We start from the raw sequence: 3,609 nt of genomic DNA, 5'->3' as shown, positions 1-3,609 counted from the left end.
AGTGATGGCCGACTAGGCCATCTTTTGATACATATGCAGCTAGAGTCAAGAGCTCTGGGGTACTGGTTAGTTCATAATGTTGTTCCACCTATAGGGTTGAAGTTCCCTTTAGCTCCTTAGGTGCTTTCTCTAGCTCCTCCATTGTAACCCACAGTCTTTTAAGGTGAGTCTTGAGAATGAAAGACTTATGCTCCTAGGCTTTTAAATTTGGAGATTTACAGCTCAGGGTACTGAAGTCAGACACTCAAAGCTTTAGGCTTTGAGTAACTATGGCCCAGCACTCAGCAGCTCGTGTAAGAGTACCTAGCTGCTGGTGTCAAGGCTCTCAGCTCTCAGCCTTGGAAGATGTCTGGAAGCCTTCCACTGGCTGGCACCTGCGATTCTTCCACTTGGCTCTGTATAGTGTTTCCCACAGTCTTACCTTTGTACCCAGTGGTGCCTGCTCAGCACCTTTGCAGTCCTTTGTCATCTCTGTAGCCATCTCCTCTCGGGCATCCTCAGGGCCTTACAGCAGTAGAAATCATTCTCTCAGAGTCATGTACATGTCATCTGAGCTGAAAGACCCAGGGATTTGCTTGTTCTTTGTGCAACCAGCTTAGTTCATTCTACCTGTGGGAAAGACTAAAGATAAAATATAAATATATAAGACCATTTCAGAGAAGATTTAGCAGAGACTGCTGTTATAACACAGCAGGGCTAATGAAGAGGAAGAAAGCCTGTACTGACCCAGAGACCAAGAAACAGACTGCTTGTATAGCTCCCCTCCCTCAAAAGGCTGGGGTAGACTCATGCACAACTTTTTTTGTTACCAGCAACAAATTTTACATGTGTACAGTATCCTCTCTGCCAATAACAGACTATGAGACAGGTGTGCCACCCAGTGCACTGTAGGTAAGGTTATCTGAAGGTTGCCAAGGTTTCTTAAAGTTAAGGTATAGTCTCCAGATGCCAGTGCAAGCTATATGGAGCACTTGTAACTAGAGAAAAGATAAACAACAGCTATACTCTCTGCAGTCTTTGCAGCTGCAACAGAAATTATCTTGAAGATGAAGTATTCAGAGAGGCCAGCATATTGGGTTGACAGTCCATCTAGTCATAAAAATCAGGATCGTTTAGATGACAGCTCCTTGCTTAAGGCATTCAACCATGAGGAGACAGTCTGACAGCTGTCAATCAAGCAGCTAAGTGCCTTACTCCTAAAAGCTTCACTTATTCAAGGGGAAAAAATCAGTAGTATTTACAGTGAAGATTTAATATTTTATTCAGGAAACTTTGTCCAACAATACTGACCTTCCTCAGCTTAATACATTTAGGCAGGGCTGGGTCAATCCATCTGACTCAGAACTGGATGATGCATTTGAAGTACTTTATGCTAAGCCCTTTGTGTGCTGAGCATAAGACAATTCATGAATTGAAGTCATTGACAGTTCTCAGATGATGCTAACAGAGAACACGGAGCAGTGCAAAAAAGTACTGGTCTTTGATTTAGTGTGAAATGTAAAACAAACAAACAAAAACCATTGAACTCAGTAAAATTATTTATATAGAAACATGGACTAGAGAAAAAATGGCTGAAAAACAAAATGTGTTATATTGGTGGAATTGCCAAGGAATTCTCAGCACACTCTTCTCTTAGATAAATTGCATATTCAACAAAGATTTTTATTACATTTCTTGTTTTGTGTATGTGTGTGGGGGGAAGTAGGTGAGGAGGTGGGACGAACATGTTATACCTCAGGGTTGGACGTCACACCAAAGAAAAACTTGCAGCAGTCAGTTTTCCTTTTCTATCAGAAATTGGGACCAGCTTAGTAGCAAGTGACCTTACCTAGCTGGAGCCTAGATTGCATGTTTTTGTGTAATAAGTGCAAAGGAAGACCTGGGCAGTCTTGAGTTATGGGGAGTGTCTATACCTGAGGTATCTGTGGCAATTTTCTTCATTCTGGATTACAGCCAGCTCTCCTCTCCTCATCATAAAGGGAGATTGTGCTTGACTGTTTCTGGCTAATGGATTATAACTGTGTCACTCTCAGGCTCTGTAGAACTCCATTGGTTCCTTCTGCCCAATGGTAAGACAATGGATCCAAGAGTACAGACACCATAGGCCTGCATCTTCCAAGAACAGAACTCCCTGCTGACCTCTGCAGGTCGTGGAAGGCTTGAATAAGAAGTACATTTTGCAGCCTGTAGCTACCGAGAAGCATATCTAAACCTTTGCTTGCTACAGCCATGTGCAGAGCAGCTTCTGCAGATGGACACATGCCTGAGTCTGACTGTGTCTTAAAAGAGGCAGAGAAAAGTCAGCTCTGTGGCAGCTGACTCAAAGCTTGGCTTTCCTTTATTCTCCGCACCGTCTCTCACCTGGTGCTTCTCCAAATTTGCCAAGACAAGAAGATTTGAACCTTGTTTCCTATCTTCAGCTTTTCCACTCAATGCACAGGATAAAATTAGCATGACATGAAAAAGCACAGAAGTCATTCAATATCAGCCAAGGAGAGGATCCTTGCTCAGAGTTTAGACATCATGGTAAATGGTGAGGAAGTCAGAATCTTCCCAGAATACAAAATTTGGGATATATATATATATATGCATATATATATATGTAGCATATATCTGATAATCATATATATGATATATCACATATATTTATATAGTATATCATATATACTATATTATATATCATATATTATAATTTATACATAAATATATAGTAGCATATATAGCAATACATATATAGAATATATATATTCGATCCTGAAGTTGACCCAGCTACTGCTTGTCTTCCACTGTGTATCTATCTTGTCATTTGAGCACCTTGTTTCCCATAACCACATCCTCACTAGCCAGAGTCCCTTTGTGGGTGTGAGATACTTTATGTTAAAGAGGGTTGTAAACAATCAGTTAACTCTAGGCTCTCTCTTTAGTTAATAAGTATCTTCTATGGTTTTATTGCTGTTGATATCTAGCTTTATTTGTGGTGAGATAAAATTCAAAGAATTATTTCAGCTCTCCTAAGTATGTTGAGACATGCCTTATGCCCCAATATGTAATCTATTTTAGTATAAGTTTTCCAGGCTGCTGAGAAGAATGTGTAGTGTTTAGATGTAATGTTCTGTAGGTGTCTATTGGGCCTATTTGATCTATGATGTCATTTAGCATTATTATGTCGCTATTCATTTGGTGTATAGATGGTCTGTCCATTGTTGAAAGTGAGGTGCTGATATCACCTACTCTTAATGTGTTGAAATTAGTCTGTGGCTTTATCTCTATCAGCATTTATTTTATGAAGCTGTGTGTATCTGAGTTTGGTGCATGTAGGTTTAGCATTGTAATGTCCTCTTGATTGGTTGTTCCCTTGATCAGTCTGAAGTGACCTTTATTGCTTCTAATTAGTTTCCACTTGAAGTCTATTTTGTTTCCTATTTTGTCGTGCTTTTTTCTTGATTTCATTGGTTTGGAATATGTAGGTGTACCATATCGCACTAAAGTAATTTTTTTTTAATTTTTAATATTTTTATTACATATTTTCCTCAATTACATTTCCAATGTTATCCCAAAAGTCCCCCATAGCGCCCCCCACTTCCCTACCCACCCATTCCCATTCTTTTG

This window comes from Mus caroli, chromosome 7, assembly GCF_900094665.2.
Source record: "Mus caroli chromosome 7, CAROLI_EIJ_v1.1, whole genome shotgun sequence".
Lineage (NCBI taxonomy): Eukaryota > Metazoa > Chordata > Mammalia > Rodentia > Muridae > Mus > Mus caroli.
Note: the sequence above shows the minus strand (reverse complement) of the source record.